We start from the raw sequence: 21,550 nt of genomic DNA, 5'->3' as shown, positions 1-21,550 counted from the left end.
TGGTTGTTGATGGATGATTGTGGTTGTCGAGGGATGATTGTAGCTGTGGGATTATTGTAATGTTTGTTGAGAGGATTATTTTTTTAGATGATTGTGGTTGTCGAAGGATGATTGTGGATGTTGAGGAAAGATTGTGGTTGTTGTGGGAAGATTGTGGTTGTTGAGGAAAGATTGTGGTTGAGGGAAGATTGTGGTTGTTGAGGGAAGATTGTGGTTGTTGATTGAAGATTGTGGTTGTTGACGGTGACTTGTTTGCTGACAGATAATTGCAGTTGCACACGTGGTCAAATCGTGCCAAAAGTGGGACCCCAGGTATTGCCATGGTAACGGTTGCTGCAGTTAGATAACAGTTAGAGGATTTTTCACCAGTTAAAAGAAACGATAACATGAGAGATTGTCCAGCGGTGACTACCTTAAATTACAATAACAGCGTCACTATGTACGATATCCTCTTATCACGGTAGCGGTTCGTGGGCAAGGTGATGCTTAATTAGTTATCGTCAGGGGGTGAACGTTCAAATTATGATACTTTATTAACGTAAAAGATATATTAGGCCATTAATCACATTGACGTTAAAGTAATTACAGGAGTTGTATAATTACCACTCACCCTGGAGGATCGTTAAGTGATGTAATTAGTGGATTTGGGACATTAATAAGAATTTTTAGGCATCCCTCTCGCACCCTCCTCATCCTCCTGCTGTCTAGGTAAGGGGTGTATTGATTTTCACCTGTCTCTGTCTAACTGTCTGTCTGTGTCTTAATTCCGACCACATCAGTTCCGGGTTTGACAGCAGATAACGTTAAAAATAACCTTATCGCAAGAATTAAATCTGTTATACTTGTTATTTATATGTATGACCTTAAATGACCTGGATAAACCTTCAAGCTCTTTGGTTTACATAGGCTGCGTGGTTTATCATACCTGAAACATTGAGTATTGATTGGTTGTAAAAATGCCATTTCAGCTTTGACGAGATGTGAGGGAGAGAAGTGAGAGTGAAGCTGACTGTGTGTTTTGTGTGTGGGGGGGTTCAACCATACTAACATTTCTATTAAACCAATTACACCAGCAATGCTCTCCCCATGTCATGACAACAGCCTTATAAACTGTTCCTTTTCAGTTATTTTCCAATTCCCTTCCTTCCCCTCCTACCCTCCCCACCACTCCTCCCCTCCCGTCTCTCGTATCCTTCCCCCTTTTCTTCATCCCTCCACTTTCCTCTCCCTCCTCTCTCCTCCTCTCTCTCCCTCCTCCTCTCTCCCTCCTCCTCTCTCCTCCTCTTCTCTCCCTCCTCTTCTCTCCCTCCCTCCCCTCCTCCTCCTCTCTCCCTTCCCTCTCTCCTTCCCTCCCATCTCCTCCTCCCCTCCCCCATCTTCCCCTCCTCCAACACAACCAACCAATTACAACCTCACGTCGTAATCAGCCAATTATAGACATATTAACCGATGCAGTCCTTTGGGTGTTAATAGTCAAATTTAGTTATTGGATATATACCCTGTCTTAAACTGATATTGGGAGAGGGTAGAATGGGGAGGGTGAAGGGTGAAATGGAAGGGTGGAAAATGGTAGAGGGAGGGAGGTAATGGATGGGAAAGGTGAAGGAAGGGGAGGGGGAAGGTGAAGGAAGGGAGGGGAGGTGAAGGAAGAGGAAGTGAAGGGGAGGGTGAAGGAAGGGAAGGAAGGCCAGGGCAAGAGGAAGTGAAGGTGGGAAGGTAACGGGTGAAGGAAGGTGGGAGGGAGTGGGGTTTTACACTATATCCGGTTTGTGTGTCACGAGGCGTTAATCCCAGTGATACACTGTTTCACTCCTTGAGGGTTATGTAATGGTCCTTTCCATACCTCCCCTACCTACTCTCTCCCCTACCTACTCTCCCCCTACTCTCTCCCCCTTACCATTTTTCTCTCCCACACACTTCTCCCCTACACTCTCCCACACTCCCTGCCTCTCCCACTCCTACTCTCTCCCCTACCTCTCTCTCCACTACCTACTCTCTCCCCCTACCTACTCTCTTCTACTCTCTCCCCCACCTACCTCTCTCTCCCCTACCTCTCTCTCCCCCTACCTACTCTCTCCCCTACCCTACTCTCTCCCCTACTACTCTCTCCCCTACTACTCTCTCCCCTACCTACTCTCTCCCTACCTCTCTCTCCCCTACCTACTCTCTCCCCCTACCTACTCTCTCCCCCTACCTACTCTCTCCCCCTACCTACTCTCTCCCCTACCTACTCTCTCACCACCAGGTACCTCCTGGCAGGGTCAGGAGTGTAGAAGACGACTCGCTATCCTTGGGTCAGCTGGATAGTTGTCTGCCCGCTCCTCCTCCCCTCTTCTGCCCCCCCTCACCTCTTCTGCCCCCTCACCTCTTCTGCCCCCCCTCACCTCTTCTCCCCCCTCACCTCTTCTGCCCCCCTCACCTCTTCCACCCCCCTCACCTCTTCTGCCCCCCCTCACCTCTTCTGCCCCCCTCACCTCTTCTGCCCCCCTCACCTCTTCTGCCCCCTCACCTCTTCTGCCCCCCTCACCTCTTCTGCCCCCTCACCTCTTCTGCCCCCTTCACCTCTTCTGCCCCCCCTCGCACTCTTCTGCCCCCTCACCTCTTCTGCCCCCCCTCACCTCTTCTCTGCCCCCTCACCTCTTCTGCCCCCCCCTCACCTCTTCTGCCCCCCTCACCTCTTCTGCCTTACCTCTTCTGCCCCCCACCTCTTCTGCCCCCCCTCACCTCTTCTGCCCCCCCCTCACCTCTTCTGCCCCCCCTCACCTCTTCTGCCCCCCTCACCCTCTTCTGCCCCCCCTCACCTCTTCTGCCCCCTCACCTCTTCTGCCCCCCCCTCACCTCTTCTGCTCCCCCCCCTCACCTCTTCTGCCCCCTCACCTCTTCTGCCCCCCTCACCTCTTCTGCCCCCCTCACCTCTTCTGCTTCCCCCCTCACCTCTTCTGCCCCCCCCCCTCACCTCTTCTGCCCCCCTCACCTCTTCTGCCCCCCTCACCTCTTCTGCCCCCCTCCTCTTCTGCCCCCCTCACCTCTTCTGCCCCCCCTCACCTCTTCTGCCCCCCCTCACCTCTTCTGCCCCCTCACCTCTTCTGCCCCCCCCTTACCTCTTCTGCCCTCCTCACCTCTTCTGCCCCCCTCACCTCTTCTGCCCCTCCCACCTCTTCTGCCCCCCCCTCACCTCTTCTCTGCCCCCCTCTTCTTCTGCCCCCCCCTCACCTCTTCTGCCCCCCCTCTTCTCTTCTGCCCCTTACCTCTCCTTCCCTCCTTTCCTCCCCTACCCTCCCTTACCTATATCACCATTCCATATACCCCTACCCTCCACCCCCCTTTATCCTCCTCTCCTTCTCCCCCCTCTCGACCTTCCCTCACCCCATATACTGTACCTCATCCATCATCCCCTGTGGGCTTCCCTCCCCCTTTGGACCAGTCCTTCCTCGCGTCCTTCTCTCCCCTTCCTGTACCATCTTCAGTCCCGGTAGCGGTACAGGTAGGGTTGAAGGTAGTCTTGACGGGGGAGAGGGGAAGTGGTTGCAGGAAGGGGAGGGTGGTGGTGAGAGGGAAGTGGTTAGAAGAAGAGGGAGAGTGGTAGGTAGGTGTGGGGGATGGGAGAGGGCAGGGAAGATGGAGAGTGGTATAAGGGTTCTAACTACTACATCGTGTTGGTGGTAATTGTGGTAGTAGGTGTTATGTGGTTCTGATAGTGGTAGTTGTGGTGGTAAGTGTGCGTGGTTCTGATAGGTTTTAAACTCGCTCAACTATCTCTCAAACCTCATCTCCAGAATCACTCGGCTCCCACTCTGCTCTCTCTCTCTCAATATATATATCTCTCAAACCTCATTTCGTTTCTTGTCTCGGCTCCGTTACCATCATCAATGATCATCAGACGTCTTGAGGCCCATCGATATTGACGAGTGAGAGTGAGTTTGAGGGTTCCAATTTTTACTCTGCCTCCAAGCTCTTCTTTTTAGATGCCCCGAGCGTAACACTGGAATAAATTACTCTTCTGGAGCCGTGAGACTGGAAGGCTGCAGGTCAAGCCAGAGAGAGAGAGAGAGGCTGGAAACGGAGCGTGAAATTGATGGCATACTGTTAAAAATTACAAGAATAACTCCCCCTGTTTTTTCCTTCTCTCTTTTTTGTCTTTTAATGAGTTCTTGCTGGAAAGGAAAAAGGACCTTGGTGAAGACATAGATGGAGGTGTGGCTGGACTACTGGAGCCGGGTATCCTGTATGGCATTATGGATGGTTTAGTTCTTAGGGTGTTGGAGTACGGTGGAGAATTTTGATGTAGTGTGAGGAGGGAGAGGGAGGGTGGTGCAGTGTGAGGAGGGACATCTCAGGAGGCGGAGGGGGAGGGAGGGCGAAGAGGGAAGTACATGTAGATCTTTTTTATGTCTGGAAATGTTAGGGTCCGTCTAGGATTTTTGGGGGTCTGTCTGGAAATAAAAGGTCTGGAATCTAGTCTGTCTTTGGAGTCTTAGCCTCTGTGGGTCTGTGTGGAAATGGTCTGTATTGTTGGGTCTGCAAGTAATCCTCTTTTTCTTTTCTTTTTCTTGATCTGGAATTGGAATTTTATCTAGAATCCTGGAGCCTGGAACGCGTGTTGAATTTGGAGACTTGAGAGGCGGGGAAGTTATTGGACAGTATATATGTAGTGTGGCATGTTAACTCCTGATAAACATGAACGCGTGATTCTCCAGCATTGTTATACCTCATTTATCCTCTGTTTTTCATCCCCCTCGTTATTCCCCTATTTATCTAAACCCCTTTACTTGCTTTTATTTATTTTTTGTTCCACCCTGTTGCTCCATTCTTTATCTCGCTCTATTTTTTTATAACCTTCATTCATTAGTTTATCATAAATTGCTTATCCTCATTCTCCATTTTTTTTTACTCTGGCTTTTCATAATTTTTTCAATTTTCATTCATTTTTGTGTATTGTTTCCCTTCGTAACGCCTATTCCTTTGATTGTGTTTTTATTCCTTTTTTTATTATTTGTTTTCCTGCTCAAACCTTCTTGTGTTCATTGTGTATCCCTTTTCACTGTTCTTCGTTCGTTTTGCCTTATTCGTCTCTCTCTCTCTCTCTCTCTCTCATACCTCGATTCATAACGATTTAACCAATCTTGTTCTACTATTTTTCTTCTTTATCACTCATTTTAGTTATTCCCTTCTTCTCTATTGTTCTACTTTTGTCGTTACTCGGTTGATTATTCTTACGTTATACTTCCGTTGTTATATATCTGTATTGTCTGTTATACCGGGATATATTTACTCGGTATACACTTTCATACTTTCCTCTCCATCAATCTCATCGCTAATGGCCTACAATGGTCTTAATCGTCAACAGTCTAATGGCCTACAATGGTCTTAATCGTCAACAGTCTAATGGCCTACAATGGTTATCGTCAACAGTCTAATGGCCTACAGTACAATGGTCTTAATCGTCAACGGCCTAACGGCACACAACGGTCTTAATCGTCAACGGTCTAACGGCCCACAACGGTGTCTAACGGCTGTCTGGTATATTATTATCTTTCACACGGTAATTAAGGCCTTGTTGATGTTTCATATTACAAGTGCTGTGACCTGGTGGCGATAGGCAGTAAGATTAGGGTGCTACGTAAGGTGATAGGCACCTAGGTAGGATGTTACGTAACGTGTGTAGGGTCATAGGCACCTAACTTAGGTTGTGTTAGGTAACGTGTGTAGAGTGTAAGTAGGTCAGTGTAGGGTGACTTAAGCATGTAGTGTGACAGACAACAATGTTAAGTATGGCTGCCCTGTCTTTGCTTATGTTTAAATTTGAGAGAGAGAGAGAGATATATATATATTTTTTTTTTTTTTTTTTTTTTTTTTTATATATATATATATATATATATATATATATATATATATATTTTTTTTTTTCTCACAGTAATCATATGTATACTTTCTTCCAACCTCATTATTCTCATCACAAGCAAAATTTATGTGCCATTAAACAAACGATGTTATGTTCCATCAAACCATTATGTTGGGGAAGATACTGGCGATACATGGAGGGTGGCCCCTTCAGGCGGGGCCCCAGCCTGAACAGGTGTGTGCTAGCTAAGGGGATGCCGTCATCACTAAACTGTTGATTAAAGTTCGTATAAAAACAGTAGCAAGGAGGAAGAGTGAGGTGGGGGGTAGAGGTCTTACAAGGTGGATCTGTTACTAAGCTGTGGCGGAAGGGGGAGGTAGGATTCAGGGGAGGGGGTTGAGTTAGGGAGGGAGAGAGAGAACGAGTGAATTTGGAGAAAGAGTGAGAAACGAATTAAATGAGATGAGATGAACTGGAAGATTAACAAAACGTTCAAGAATGCACCGAAAAACATAATTAGTATAACGATAATAAAAGTAATAATAATACTAACAAATGATGATAATATAGTTGACTTATGTTGAGGTACACACAAACAACTGGATCTGAGCTCACTGTGTACACAAGGTAGTGGATTGTGGGTGTAGGGGGTTGATGTGGATAGGTGAGGGTAGAGAGGTGTATGGGGTCGAGATGGATGAGAATGGTACTGTGGATTTACGTGATGTGGGTGTGTGGATGGGTGAAGGGATAGAGGGTGTATGGGATCGAGATGGATGAGAATGGTACTGTGGATATACTTGATGTGGATGTATGTGGATAGATGGTTCACACACCAATAATGCATTCAACTAGCCCAGGTAAGTCGACTTTCATAAAGAAGATTAAAGAGTAAGACCGAATGATATTTGTACATAGTTGAAGGCTGCGTCAGTCAGTCAGTCAGTCGGTCGGTCATCGAATCGAAAATCCATCACCACTGTAGCATGACCTACCACCATGACGGAGAGACGAGCCCAGCCACCACGATTGCTTCACGCCTGTCATACCGTCCACGTCTGTCATACCGTCCACACCTGTCATGCCTTCCCCACCTGACATACCGTCCACACCTGTCATACCGTCACTCCTGTCATACCGTCACACCTGTCATACCAAATCCCACACCTGAAGGAGGACACACTAACATGGGGTCTTCAATCTGTAAGCATTAACCTGTCTTATTAATCTTGTCCTGTCGAGTTTGTCTCTAGTTTAGAAATATTTATGGCCGTGTTGCTGAAGACAGACCTCGGTATACGGCTCGTGTCTTGTGTAGAAATGCTTTGCCTATGAATTTGAAACCATTTATGTTCTTTGTAGTGTTCTCGTGTACATTTAATGGAGAAGATTAACACTTACAGCCATTTCTACACCAGTGAGGATGTTCGTCGTCACATTTCAAGTCATAATTATTCCCTGGAGCTTCACTTCCTCAAGGAGAACATGTCTACTTATGCTGTCAGTCCCCCTGTGTGATTTATGTCTCGCATTGGGGTGAATTTGTATGATCATCACTGTACGGTTTCTGGAATGTCTATATTCTCACCTGGAAGAGATGACCTGAGCTGTGCTGCACTAACTGACCCAAGGAATTGCGTGATGGCCGAGTGGTTGTATTGTTTCGGGTTGTATTCCTTATTTCTGACTATCGTTCCTTACCTACACTCTTGACTTGCCTTGTACAGTGTATGCGTTGTCTGTACTGCACTATTGTTCTCGTCATTAATCGTAAGACTTAAAATACTGTACTAATATGGCAATTTAATGGTATGTCAAATATATATATGAACATAACTGTGCTTGTATGTCAGGAGAGAGAGAGAGAGAGAGAGAGAGAGAGAGAGAGAGAGAGAGAGAGAGAGAGAGAGAGAGAGAGAGAGAGAGAGAGAGAGAGAGAGAGAGAGAGAGAGAGAGAGAGAGAGAGAGAGAGAGAGTCTTAAGACATGAAAGTGGGGGGATGAGGGTGTGAGAATGGAGACGATGGCAAATCTGGGCGACCTTGGCCACAAAAAGATGGGGGGAGGTGAACCGGTAGCAGACGCAGGATCTTGGGTCGATCCAGCCAGCCACCTGCTTGTTGAGCAGCTTGAGTTGCTCTGTTTAAAATTGTGTTGGGGATGGACACACACGCCACATGCGCGCGTGCGCGCGCCCGCCGCTAAGTCCGGTGTCGATTACAGGGGGAGGTAGCTGCTGCCTGTGGTGTTGGGCACGTGCACAGCCACACGTAGCAACAGAAACACGATTTGTAGTACACACTCAACATTGATGATCATAAGTGACACATACATACATACACACACAGAGAGGGAGAGAGAGAGAGAGAGAGAGAGAGAGAGAGAGAGAGAGAGAGCAGCTCATGGCTAGGTTATCTCGACTAAGGTTAGTGGTTGGGAATACCTGTAGTGTGTGAGGGAGCCACACCCTGGATAGAGGTGGTCAGGGCAGAGTGGTGCAGTTTTAAGATTCTAACAGCAGCATTAAGACCTTCGGCGCAGTTACAAAAGTCTTGTAACTGAATTAAGACCATGGACAGATTTGTAAGTGGTCTTGAAGCTGAATTCAAGACCATCCGGATTTAGAGCAAGTCTGGTCCAAAAACCACGACCGAACCACACGAACCCCTAAACGAAACCCCGAACCCCCGAGTCTCTCACATCTCTAGAACTTGCTGTTTATATAGGTAAGAACACACGTAGCTAATTTACATATCATAAAAATCAGAATCTATTACATTTAACTACGATTTTTTTAAGTGTCATTTACATCCGGGGTTGGGTGATAGTGGCCTGAAGACGCTAGGTATTCGGAGTCCTGATAAAACCTTCATGGTCTCGGTACTATAAGAGGTTAAGTAATGTGGAACTATAAATAAAACGACAGGGGGGTGGAGCCTATTGTTTAGTGGATAGTGAGGAACCGGAAGTTCCTCCACAACGGATTGGGGAGGATGTAGGGGGGTGGTGGGGGAGGGAGTGACGTGGTGGGTCCTAGAAATGCCTGGAAGACGGTGGGTCAAAGGTCAGGAAGTGGTAAGACGGGAAGTCTCGGGGTGACTTCTGACCTGAGACGTATAGGTGGGATGGTGCTTGAAATTACCCCCACAAGAGGTCAGGAGGCCACATCTTAATAGTAGGGGAAAGTGACCCAAGAATGATGGTTGGGGAGGGTGTGGGTCATAGAAATCTGTTGAGATGTCAAAAAGTCACATTTCAGAAGGACTGGAAAATGACCCTGGGATGGGGGTCCTAGAAATCCTTTAACCAACTGGGGAGGTCAAGAGGTGAGACGGTGGTAGGACAGGAAGACAGCTAGTGGTGACCTCTTGTGACCTCAGGCTGTGACCTCTAGGGAACTTGCTTGAGAATGGGTGAGGAGTTCTTGTATTCCTTGTGGGTCCTTCCTTTTGAGACGTGACGGAAGTGGTAAGACCGTATTCTCTCTCTCTCTCTCTCTCTCTCTCTCTCTACTCTATACTTTTCCATCTTCCCAGTCTAATCCTCCCTTCTCCTCCCCCTCCAACCTCCTTACCCCCCCCCTTCCCTCACTGCTGGAATGTACACAAGGCCGTCAGCCAGCCTTTTCCAGAACGAACAGCACCTTCTCCCCACCCCCCTCTTGCTTCTCGCCTCCTCCCCCCCGATACGAAGGTGACAAGTCGAGTGTGTCTCAGTCATGTTTGGTGCCCCTAATCCTAATGGGCCCTTAATAATACTAGGGCCCCTTAAGAGTATATTTAGATAGGATGGGGTCCAGTTAGCCTGTACCGCAACAAACACCGTATGCAGTCCCGTTGTTTGTGTGTTTGTCTTCCTCCCAGTACAGACGTCGCCACTTATCCTTATGTTATGATGAATTTAGCTAATCCTTGGTGTTTGTTTCTCTGTCGTCATAACAAAGTGTGTGTGTGTGTTTCTTTGTTTTTTGTTTGTTGCGAGGACACAATCCTACAGAATCTTCAGAGAAACAACTTGTTACTGCTTGGATAATTTTACGGCATACTGACCGTCATCTAAGTGCCATAGCATGAAAGAGCAAGTATTGTACGTTTTCACTTCTCCAGAGAGAGAGAGAGAGAGAGAGGAGTCTGACTTGAGAATCTTAAAGCATTCATCTGTATATCATAGTTTGTTTTTCCCATCAGAGTATCTTTGTGTTGTCGCCTTGAGAATCCACCTTTTTCTTTTGTCGTAGTCTAAGTGAACCAAACCATTAAGACAAATTTTCACTTTTCCAATTGGGTAAAAGAATTTAACTCGAGAGAGCCTTTGAGAATGTGGCCTCAGATTACATCATGGCTGGTGGACTGGAGGGAGAGGAAGGAGAAGGGAGGGACGTGGAGTGGGAGAGGGGGGGTGGGAGTGTATTGTTCCTGCATTGTTCTGGAACTAACATGAATTTGACTGGCTGAGTTGATGTAATGTTGTATTTGTATTTTATATATTTTTTGTTGGATGGTTTATTACTTTTAAAGTTGTCTGTAATGTTGTATCGACGTAAGATTTTTGTCTGTGAATTTAAGTTCGCTAAAAGTCTTAAGATTTGAGGTTTGTTACGTGTAAGATTTTTTTTTTACGTGAGAGATCTGCGGTTTATTACATGTAAGATCTGAGGGTTTTTACATGTAATTCTGAGGGTTTTTACATGTAAGATCTGAGGGTTTTTACATGTAAGATCTGAGGGTTTTATATTTACGATCTGAGGGTTTTTATGTAAGATCTGAGGGTTTTTACATGTAAGTATAGTATTGGTCCAAAAGTCTTAGTCGTCGATTAGTATATCAAATGCCAACACGCGTACCATGAGAGTATGCTGATGGGGGCAGAAGGCGGGCGGGTGGAACGATCGTGAGGCAGAGTTTATGGTGGTTGGTGGGAACGCGAGACTGTGTGTTTGTTGATGCTTTGGTTGTGTGCAGAATCTTAATCTAGGGTGCTGTAGGTATCGTCTAGTAGGGTGCTGTAGGTATCGTCTAGTAGAGTGCTGTTGGTATCGTCTAGTAGGGTGCTGTTGGTATCGTCTAGTAGGGTGCTGTAGGTATCGTCTAGTAGGGTGCTGTAGGTATCGTCTAGTAGGGTGCTGTAGGTATCGTTAGTAGGGTTCTGTAGGTATCGTCTAATGGTGCTGTAGGTAATCGTCTAGTAGGTGCTGTTGGTATCGTCTAGTAGGGTGCTGTAGGTATCGTCTAGTAGGGTGCTGTAGGTATCGTCTAGTAGAGTGCTGTAGGTATCGTCTAGTAAGTGCTGTAGGTATCGTCTAGTAGGTGCTGTAGGTATCGTCTAGTAGGGTGCTGTAGGTATCGTCTAGTAGGTGTAGGTATCGTCTAGTAGGGTGCTGTTGGTATCGTCTAGTAGAGTGCTGTTGGTATCGTCTAGTAGGGTGCTGTAGGTATCGTCTAGTAGGGTTACTGTAGGTATCGTCTAGTAGGTGCTGTAGGTTATCGTCTAGTAGGGTGCTGTAGGTATCGTCTAGTAGGTGCTGTTGGTATCGTCTAGTAGGGTGCTGTAGGTATCGTCTGATAGGGTGCTGTAGGTATCGTCTAGTAGGGTGCTGTATATCCTTCTAGTAGGTGCTGTAGGTATCGTCTAGTAGGGTGCTGTAGGTATCGTCTAGTAGGGTTCTGTAGGTATCGTCTAGTAAGTGCTGTTGGTATCGTCTAGTAGGGTGCTGTAGGTAATCTAAGTGCTGTAGGTATCGTCTAGTAAGGTGCTGTAGGTATTGTGTAGGTTGCTAGGTATCGTCTAGTAGAGTTGCTGTAGGTATCGTCTAGTAAGTGCTGTGGGTATCGTCTAGTAGGGTGCTGGTATCGTCTAGTAGGGTGCTGTAGGTATCAGTCTAGTATAGGGTGCTGTAGGTAATCTAGTAAGTGCTGTAGGTATCGTCTAGTAGAGTGCTGTTGGTATCGTCTAGTAGAGGGTTGCTGTAGGTATCGTCTAGTAGAGTGCTGTTGGTTATCGTGTAGTAGGGTGCTGTAGGTATCGTCTAGTAGGTGCTGTTGGTAATCGTCTAGTAGAGGTTATGGTATCGTCTAGTAGAGTGCTGTTGGTATCGTCTAGTAGAGTGCTGTTGGTATCGTCTAGTAGAGTGCTGTTGGTATCGTCTAGTAGGGTGCTGTAGGTAATCGTCTAGTAGGGTGCTGTAGGTATCGTCTAGTAGAGTGCTGTTGGTATCGTCTAGTAGAGTGCTGTTGGTATCGTCTAGTAGAGTGCTGTTGGTAATCGTCTAGTAGGGTGCTGTAGGTATCGTCTAGTAGAGTGCTGTTGGTATCGTCTAGTAGAGTGCTGTTGGTATCGTCTAGTAAGTGCTGTTGGTATCGTCTAGTAAGTGCTGTTGGTATCGTCTAGTAGGGTGCTGTTGGTATCGTCTAGTAGGGTGCTGTTGGTATCGTCTAGTAGTGGTGCTTTGGTAATCGTCTAGTAGGGCTTTTGGTATCGTCTAGTAGTGCTGTAGTATCGTCTAGTAGGTTGCTGTTGGTATCGTCTAGTAGGGTGCTGTTGGTATCGTCTAGTAGGGTGCTGTTGGTATCGTCTAGTAGGGTGCTGTTGGTATCGTCTAGTGGTGCTGTAGGTATCGTCTAGTAGAGTGCTGTAGGTAATCGTCTAGTAGGTGCTGTTGGTATCGTCTAGTAGGGTGCTGTTGGTATCGTCTAGAGGGTGCTGTAGGTATCGTCTAGTAGGTGCTGTTGGTATCGTCTAGTAGGGTGCTGTTGGTATCGTCTAGTAGGGTGCTGTTGGTATCGTCTAGTAGGGGTGCTGTTGGTATCGTCTAGTAGGGTGCTGTTGGTATCGTCTAGTAGTGCTGTAGGTATCGTCTAGTAGGTGCTGTTGGTATCGTCTAGTAGGGTGCTGTAGGTATCGTCTAGTAGGGTGCTGTTGGTATCGTCTAGTAGGGTGCTGTTGGTATCGTCTATTGAGTGCTGTTGGTATCGTCTAGTGGGGTGCTGTTGGTATCGTCTAGTAGGGATTGCTGTTGGTATCGTCTAGTAGAGTGCTGTAGGTATCGTCTAGTAAGGGTGCTGTTGGTATCGTCTAGTGAGGTGCTGTAGGTATCGTCTGTAGGGTGCTGTTGGTATCGTCTAGTAGGGTGTAGGTTATCGTCTAGTAGGGTGCTGTGGTATCGTCTAGTAGGGTGCTGTGGGTATCGTCTAGTAGGGTTCTGTGAGTATCGTCTAGTAGGGTGCTGTAGGTATCGTCTAGTAGGGTGTTGTAGGTATCGTCTGGTAGGTGCTGTAGGTATCGTCTAGTAAGTGCTGTAGGTATCGTCTAGTAGGGTGTGTAGGTATCGTCTAGTAGGTGCTGTAGGTATCGTCTAGTAAGTGCTGTTGGTATCGTCTAGTAGGGTGCTGTAGGTATCGTCTAGTAGGGTGCTGTTGGTATCGTCTAGTAGGGTGCTGTAGGTATCGTCTAGTAGGGTGCTGTAGGTATCGTCTAGTAGGGTGCTGTAGGTATCGTCTAGTAGAGTGCTGTAGGTATCGTCTAGTAGGGTTGCTGTAGGTATCGTCTAGTAGGGTGCTGTAGGTAATCGTCTAGTAGGGTGCTGTAGGTATCGTCTAGTAGTGCTATGAGGTATCGTCTAGTAGGGTGCTGTAGGTATCGTCTAGTAGGGTGCTGAGGTTCGTCTAGTAGGGTGTGTAGGTATCGTCTGTAGCGGTGCTGTAGGTATCGTCTAGTAGGGTTCTGAGTAATCGTCTAGTAGGGTGCTGTAGGTAATCGTCTGTAGGGTTCTGTAGGTATCGTCTAGTAAGTTGGCTGTAGGTATCGTCTAGTAGGGTGCTGTAGGTTATCGTCTAGTAGGGTGCTGTAGGTATCGTCTAGTAGGGTGCTGTAGGTATCGTCTGGTAGGTTGTAGGTATCGTCTAGTAGGGTTGCTGTAGGTATCGTCTAGTGGTGCTGTAGGTATCGTCTAGTAGGGTGCTGTAGGTATGCTAGTAGGGTGCTGTAGGTATCGTCTAGTAGGTGCTGTAGGTATCGTCTAGTAGGGTGCTGTAGGTATCGTCTAGTAGGGTGCTGTAGGTATCGTCTAGTAGGGTGCTGTAGGTATCGTCCTAGTAAGTGCTGTTGGTATCGTCTAGTAGAGTGCTGGTATCGTCTAGTAGATTGCTGTAGGTATCGTCCAGTAGGGTGCTGTAGGTATCGTCTAGTAGGTGCTGTAGGTATCGTCTAGTAGAGTGCTGTTAGTCGTCTAGTAGTGCTGTATCGTCTAGTAGGGTGCTGTAGGTATCGTCTAGTAGGTGCTGTTGGTATCGTCTAGTAGGGTGCTGTAGGTATCGTCTAGTAGGGTGCTGTAGGTATCGTCCAGCTTGGGTGACGGCAGGTCCAGCCCTCTCTAGCCTGTAGTTGTGGCGGCCGTCGAAACTTAAGGCTCCTTTGTCGTCGCCATTGTCGTCGTGGGTGTTGTGAAAGCACGGCCGCCCCCCAAAAGCCTTTAAAGGCCGTTCAAAGCCGCTGCTCTCCCTCTCGTTCTTTCCTTACCTCTTCTTCCGGGTCTTGGGCGACATAGACTGACCGAACCAAAACCTTGCCAAACGCGGGCTGGTCTTGTAACCTGCATTCATTCACTGTTTTTTTTTCCTTCACCGTCGTCACGTATTGGTTTAAATGAAAGATAAATCGTTTTTTCCTTGCAAAATGTAGGCCAATTCCAAGTGTATGGATGACGGTGCAGGGTTGGCGGAGGGCGGGGGTGTGATGTAATGTGGATCACGTTCTCTGACACTTTCCCGCCACGGTCTGCGCGTGAAATTACCTGGGCCCTGCTGTATTCTGGTTGGCTAGTCTTAGTGGGAAAATTACCCGCGAAAACATCTGATTGGCTGATTACATGATTGAGCTTCTGCCAATCAAGTTGCTGCTTGTCATAACGCGAGATGCTGCTGAGATACGCAGGTGCTCATTGAAAGGTTTATAGCTATGATTATTTTTGTAGATGAGATTGGGAAGGTTAATAGATGTAATTAGAATTTATTGTTGAGATTATATGTACGATGGAATTATTACATGGTAACTGATTATTGAAGTGAAGATTAGGAGGCGTATGATGAGTGGGTATATATATATTGGTTCTCTCTCTCTCTCTCTCTCTCTCTCTCTCTCTTTCCCAGTTCACCTATTACTTTGTTCACAGAGGGGTAATGTTCAGGTGTGGAGAAGTTATTCAGGTGTTCATTTTTTTTCATTGTGAGGGGTCAAGTTCAGTGTTTGAGAGTTTGTTTTTCTACCTTAGGGTCTTATTGTTCAGGTGTAGAGGGTGGTGTGGGGCGGGTGCTTGTGTGTGTGGGGGGCGGGTGCTTGTGTGTGTGTGGGGGGGGGGGGGAGGTGTGGGGGCGGTAGATAACCCACAAGGCCGACTTTATGGCCTGGGTGCTTATCGCTATCACGTGACGGTCTACTCCTGCAAGTTTGACATAATGTATTCCTGGCAGGTTATATGGCCCCAAGTTCTAATGGGTTTCGGTTCTAGTGGGTTTCGGTTCTGGTTTCGGTTCTAGTGGGTTTCGGTTCTAATGGGTTTCGGTTCTAATGGGTTTCGGTTCTAATGGGTTTCGGTCTCTTGGGTTTCGGTTCTAATGGGTTTCGGTTCTAATGGGTTTCGGTTCTATTGGGTTTCGGTTCTAGTGGGTTTCGGTTCTAATGGGTTTCGGTTCTAATGGGTTCGGACCTAATGGATGCCTGTTATAATGGGTTTCAGTTTCTAATGGGTTTCGGTTCTGGTGGGTTTCGGTTCTAGTGGGTTTCGGTTCTAGTGGGTTTCGGTTCTAGTGGGTTTCGGTTCTAGTGGGTTTCGGTTCTAGTGGGTTTCGGTTCTAGTGGGTTTTCCAGTTCTAGTGGGTTTCGGTTCTAATGGGTTTCGGTTCTAGTGGGTTCCGGACCAGTGGATGCCTGTTATAATGGGTTTCGGTTCTAATGGGTTTGGACCTAATGGATGCCTGTTATAATGGGTTTCGGTTCTAATGGGTTTCGGTTCTATTGGGTTTCGGTTCTAGTGGGTTTCGGTTCTAGTGGGTTTCTGGTTCTAATGGGTTCCGGATCTAATGGATTCCTGTTATAATGGGTTTCGGTTCTAATGGGTCCCAATATGTCCCGGTTGCTTGTACTTTTTTATAATTTTTTGTCGTATCATCCATATCGCTGAGAGGTGCGGCACTTAACGAGAAGAACGACAGCACACACACATACACACACTCGCATACACACACATACACACACACACATACATACACACACACGCATACATACACACACGCATCCATACACACACACACACACACACATACATACACACACACATACATACACACATACATATACACACACACGCATACATACATACACATACACGCATACATACATACACGCATACATACATACATACACGCATACATACATACATACATACACACACACACACACAGAGCAGCACAAGGTCAAGGACGATGTTGGCCCAGCAATTTTGGGAGGAATTTGGAGACAAGTAGGTCGAGGTAACTTCTTATGCGAGTCACTCAATCGACACTCGGGTTATCTTCTGATTTAACAGCATTTTTGAGAATTTTGAAACCGTGGATGAGTGTTTTATTTTTAATTTTGAGATTTAATTTGTTTTTTTGTTTTTATGTTAGAAAACGCCTATGGTGTTTTATTTATTATTATTGTTATAGTTTCGGTCATACAACGAATTTTAGGATTTTTTTTTAGGTTAGGTTGGGTGAGGTTGGTTTGGGTGAGGTTGGGTTGGGTGAGGTTGGGTTGGGTGAGGTTGGGTTGGGTGAGGTTGGGTTGGGTGAGGTTGGGTTGGGTGAGGTTGGTTTGGGTGAGGGTTAGGTTGGGTGAGGTTGGGTTGGGTGAGGTTGGGTTGGGTGAGGTTATTGGGTTAAGTTAGGGTTTTTCGATGGTTTTTGATGTGTTTGAACGATTCTGACCTACTTCCAAATAGGTGCATGACAGAGGTGATCATTTTACTGTTATTTTTTATGTATTTTTCGTGTGTTTAGACCCCTGAGTACATTGATTTAACCCATTGAAGAAGAGTACGAGGAGTTAATATTTTGAGTACAAGGGTTTAATCCTCTTAGTACGTTGTCCATAGTTCCTCAAATCAGAAAACATTGTATACACAGCGATTTAAGACACACACACACACACACACACACACACAGAGGAGTCGACCTTCTGTCCTGTGCTCCGGTAGGAATTTCCTTGTACATCTTAGAGAAAAGTTGATTTGAAGGTGTGTGTGTGTGTGTGTGTGTGTGTGTGTGTGTGTGTGTGTGTGTGTGTGTGTGTGTGTGTGTGTGTGTGTGTGTGTGTGTGTGTGTGTGTGTGTGTGTGTCCCCCCCTCTTGCTGGCTGGCTGTTCAGGCAGGAGGTAGAGGTGTGATAACTGGTAGAGAGAGTATATCAGATGGTGGGGCGATAATGAGGTCTAGACAGGAAGCGAAGGAGAAGAGTGGGGGTGAAGGTAGACAAGGGAGGGAGGATGAAGGAAGACACGGGAGAAGGATAAGAGAGGTAGCAGATAGAAGAGAAGGGGAGGAAGAACGTCGTGGGTGCCAGTGACCCACCTTGAGGGACAGATCACGTCATTAGCAATTTTTCCTTCTTCCTCCCCCCTCCCCTTCTTCTTTCTTCTACTCCCTCCTTCTTTCTCCTCCCCTCCACCTTCTTTCTCCTCCCCCACCTTCCTCCTCCCCCTCCTCCTTTTCCCTCCCCTCCTCCTTCTTTTCCTCCCCTCCTCCTTTTCCTCCCTCCTCCTTCTTCCCCTCTTCTTTTCTCCCCTCCTCCTTCTTTTCTCCTCCCCCTCACCTTCTTTCTCCTCCCCTCCACCTTCTTTCTCCTCCCCCTCCACCTTCTTTCTCCTCCCCCTCCTCCTTCTTTCTCTTCCCCTCCTCCTTCTTTCTTCCCCCTCCTCCTTCTTTCTCCTCCCCCTCCTCCTCTTTTCTCCTCCCCCTCCTCCTCTTTTCTCCTCCCCCCCTCCTCTTTTCTCCTCCCCCTCTCTTTTCTCCTCCCCTCCTCTTTTCTCCTCCCCTCCTCTTTTCTCCTCCCCAATTGTCTTTTCCCTCCTCACGTGTTCCTCTTCATCTCCTCTATTAATTCGTCCGTCTGTCGGTATTTAAATTTTCGCTAATGTCCTTATAATCAATATCTTCCTTCCTCTTTCCCTTCCTTCCTCTTCCCTTTCCTTCCCTTCCCTCCCCTTCCTTTCTTCTCTTCTTTTCCCCGTCAACTCCCTTCTCCGCCCTGCTCCCTCTTCCTCTCCCCTCCCCACCTTTTCTCGTCCCTCCTCCTTATTCCCCTCCTCCCCCGCCCTGTCCCTCCTCCTTCCCTCTCTTTCCCCTTCCCACCTACCCCTCTCTACCCTCCCCTTCCACCCTCCCCTTCCCACCCCTCCCCTTCCCACCCCTCCCCCTTCCCAACTCCTTGAATAGGTAGGATAAAGATTCAGCACCTTGGTCTGGGCTGCTGACTAGTGAGTATTAGTGTCAGCACCTCTCGCTGACCGACCAGCTGTCAGCACCGTCAGCACAGGCGTCCATTAAGACACCTGTGTTGTGTATGGATTTTGTCAGGTGTTCAAGTTTGCTTAACAGATTCTATGTATGTATGTATGTATGTATGTATGTATGTGTGTGTGTATGTATGTATGTATGTATGTATGTATGTATGTATGTATGTGGTGTCTGTTTATAAGGTGGGGGAAGATCTAATCAGTTGACCTTTTAAGTCTACAACACATCCACGATAACATCAATGATAATTAAATAATCGACAAATAATCTCACTAACAACTTTTCATTGACCACGGTGGCTAAATATACCGATAAATGATGTTTATTTTGTTTACTGTAGGTGTTTTTATGTTTACCAATGGACGAATGGCTTTGTAGGTATGTAACTGTATGTAGATTTCTCTTGTGTGGGTGTTCGTCCGTTCCACTCGTCCCAGCCACCATGTTTTCGTCCGTGAGTTCGTCCGTCAGTGGCATTACCCACAATATATCCAGCTTAAGGTTATACGTCACTTTGTTGGCTTCTTTTCATGTGTATTCTGTGGCTTTAATCCCTTGAGTACGATGCCACCCCCTTCCCTGAGTACGATGTCACCCCCTTCCTTGATTACGATGTCACCCCCTTCCCCGAGTACAGTGAATTAACCCACTGAGTAAAATGTCTGCCAGCCCCTAGAGTACAGCGACTTAATCCTTTAGCATGATGTCTTTAAATCCCCTGAGTACGATAACTGTAATCCCTTGAGTACGATAATATTTTACTCAAGGGATTTAAGTCATGACATTAAGTATTTTCTCTTTCTTCTCCACCAGTAAAGTTAAGAAATAGTTAAGAATATTAAGTTAAAAGTATTATATAAATGCCTATTAATGTGTCTTACTTTGTACACAGAGCCCAAAAAAAAGTATCTTCACAGTTTTGCATTAGACAATATGACACAACGGACGAAGGATTTTGACAACCTTACCAAGACGATAGGAGTTGTAGTGTTCATTATGAAATTCATCGACCACCACCAAGTAGAGTTTTTTTTTTACTGTGTGTACATAGTAGTCTTGTCTCCTTGCCTTATGTCGTAGTAGTGCGTGTTTTCCAGGGTGAGATTATGTACTGTATGTGTTAGTAGTGTAGTTATACTTTTGTCTTTCCTTCAGTATAGTTTGTCCTCTTTCAACACTTACCGTCGCTCATCTACGTCTATTTGTCTTCCATCTGCATCTTTCTTCGCTTCGCCTCATAGCGTCTCTTCCTCTGGGTCAACGAAAGTGAATTATCAGCGGACAACACAACTCACTCCATTCACGTGTCGCTGTCAAGCCGCCACAACACAACGTTTATTTATTGGACAAACTCTCTGAACAACTAAGACAATCGATATGTATTTACTGGTATGAGTGTAGTTACAGGTACAGATAGAGGTACAAGTAGAGGTAGAGGTACAGATAACACATGCGAGTGTAAGCACAGGTACAGATAACAAGCACAGATATTTTTTGGGTAAAAACACAAGGGGGGCAGACAGTCTTAAGATAACAAGTGTGTGTTGATACAAATATTGGCTCAGGCACAAAGACAATTACAGGTACAGATGCAAGTGCATGTAGTATTAAAGCATGTAGTATAGGCACTGTAACAAGTACATAAACAAGTACAGGTACAAATACGACCAGAGGTGTATTAAAGTGGCCTCCCAGACACACTACTGAAGGTCCTGGTACATTATTGCCTTACGTCATTTTGTATACAGGGTCGGGACGGGTCTAAATGGCTTCTCTCTCTCTCTCTCACTGATCTGCAACACTCAAGTGAAAACACTCATCATAGCTGCTGACGGCACTCTAGTTGACGTCAGCCACTTTAAAAGCTCTCTGCTCACAAATAACAGGTGCTGACTGACCCTGGGATGTGTCCGGCTCTGAGGCTGACGCTAAGTAGGCAGGCTGATTGACATTCGCGTGTCAGCAGGGCGGCTGTCAGGTACTGTTAGTTTTGAGTTCCTAACAAGAAAGATAATATTCTAGGTCGCTCTAGGTGAATCGAGGTCATCCTGGGTCAGGTCTTGAGTACACCTGGGATTATTTTAGGTCATTCTCTCCTCCGGCCTCTAACAGGTAGCATATCCCTCACCCTCCCTCCACCCCACTCTCTCCTTCCTCCTACTCCATTCTCTCTCTCTCTCTCTCTCTCTCTCTCTCTCTCCCCCCTCTCTCTTTTCTCACCCTTTCCCTTCTCTCTCCCTCCTACTCCATTCTCCTCTCCCCCCTTCTCTCCCACCCACCCACTCCTCCCTCCTCCTCCTCCTCTTCTCCCTCCATCCTCTTCATCTCCCTCCATCCTCCTCATCTCCCCCAACTCCCTCCATTCCTGAGGTAAGTAGGCTGGTGGTGAGGGAGGAGTTGTGATGCTGGGAGAGAGAGAAGTCGTCTAGTTCCCCTTCACACTACATGTTTCTCCTTTCACTAACCTCTTGCTTGATTGCTTGCTTGTTTGTTTTTGTTTTGTATATTCACGGCCCTGTGCCTGCTGCCTCCTTGCCTGCTGCCTCCTGCTTGCTGCTGCCTCCTTGCCTGCTGCCCCCCTTGCTTACTGCCTTGCCTGCTGCCCCCCCCTTGCTTGCTGCTGCCCCCCTTGCCTGCCCCTTGTACTGCTGCCCCCCCTTGCTTGCTGCTGCTTGCCTTGCCTGCCCCCCCTTGCCTGCTGCCCCCCTTGCCTGCTGCCCCCCCTTGTACTGCCCCCCTTGCTTACTGCTGCCCCAGCAGCCTGCCCCCTTGCCTGCCCCCCCCTGCTTACTGCCCCCCCTGCTTACTGCTGCCCCCCCTGTACCTGCCCCCCTTGCTTCTGCTGCCCCCCCTGCTTACTGCCTCTCCTTACTGCCTCCCCTTGCTTCCTTCGCTTGCTTGCTTCGTACGCAGAGCTTTAATCCCGGGTCATGTGCTTGTCCTGTTTGCTTGCGTCATATGCCAACGACCGACCTTCCCCCTGTGCTTGCGTTTCTTTGTTTTAGTGGAGTTGTTTTGCTTTCTTAGTCGTTTCCTCAGAGTTTGTGTCATGTTTTATTAAATAGTTGCTTGCGTCTTAATTCGCCTGTCATGTTTGCTCCCAAGAAGGTTATTTAGTCATCTTGCTTGTTTATGGCATAATTATCTACCCCTTTTTGTTTT

This window comes from Homarus americanus, unplaced genomic scaffold, assembly GCF_018991925.1.
Source record: "Homarus americanus isolate GMGI-L3 unplaced genomic scaffold, GMGI_Hamer_2.0 scaffold3766, whole genome shotgun sequence".
Taxonomy (NCBI): domain Eukaryota; kingdom Metazoa; phylum Arthropoda; class Malacostraca; order Decapoda; family Nephropidae; genus Homarus; species Homarus americanus.
The sequence above is the reverse complement of the archived record's forward strand: the minus strand, read 5'-3'. Positions refer to the sequence as shown.